This window comes from Nanorana parkeri, unplaced genomic scaffold (genome assembly GCF_000935625.1).
Source record: "Nanorana parkeri isolate BGI_ZX_2015 unplaced genomic scaffold, ASM93562v1 scaffold2208, whole genome shotgun sequence".
Taxonomy (NCBI): domain Eukaryota; kingdom Metazoa; phylum Chordata; class Amphibia; order Anura; family Dicroglossidae; genus Nanorana; species Nanorana parkeri.
The window spans coordinates 103,523-104,473 of record NW_017308476.1 but is presented as its reverse complement, the minus strand read 5'-3'; positions in this window follow the sequence as shown (position 1 = coordinate 104,473).

The following is a 951-nucleotide window of genomic DNA, read 5'->3' as shown; positions in this document are numbered from 1 at the left end:
AGACATTAGGCCAGAACCCCAGAGTAGAGCAGCAGCACAGAGTATGTGGCAAATGTATATACTATTATTCTGCATTGCTCTATGTTTTTCTGGGATTTGTAGTCCTCTATAGCTGATGGTATTATTACGCAAGGCTGCATAATGTGTGGCTGAGAATTGTAGGCTTCTATAGCAGGTGCCATTCTGCATTGCTGTATAATGTATTGATGGGATTTGTAGTGCTCTATAGCTGGTGGTATTTTGCATTACTGTATAATGTATTGCTGGGACTTGTATTCCTCTATAGCTGGTGGTATTATTCTGCATTACTGTATAATGTATTGCTGCGGTTTGTAGTCCTCTATCGCTGTGTTACATAGGTGATTATTTACACAGCCCTGGTGTTTGCTGAAATTGAAAAGCTTTTGAGAGTTTTACTCTCTTTCACAAGTCTGAAGCAATACCTGAGGAAGAAAGGACAACTCTTGAAAGTATTAGGTAAGTACAATAAAAAGGTATGACCGCATACCGCATTACTCTCATATTTTGTAATCTTATTTATATATACTTCTTTCGTTTTTTTCAGTGGTATGATTTAGTGGTGAAAATTATTAGTGCCCCCCCCAGTTTTGACTGTGGTATATTATGTGCCCCCACCTATATATTGTTCCTAGAGTCGCCACTGCTTAGGGGCCAAATAAAAGCTAGTGTACTTATCAAACCACCTTAACATATTTCTAAACCTTAGAACAAAAATGTAATATTTTGAAGCTCACCAGTCATTAGATGTGGTGGCCGCATTCATTTTCTTTTTTCAGGCTAAGAACATTTACAGCAAGTACAGAAAAATACCTGCTGATCCCGCTAGAAATATTCTGTCTTTGAAACTTCCTGTGCACTTAACTGAAATTTCAAACAACATTATTAGCTTCTCCCGGCTACCTTCTGTGGATTACAGAACACCTCTTCCTA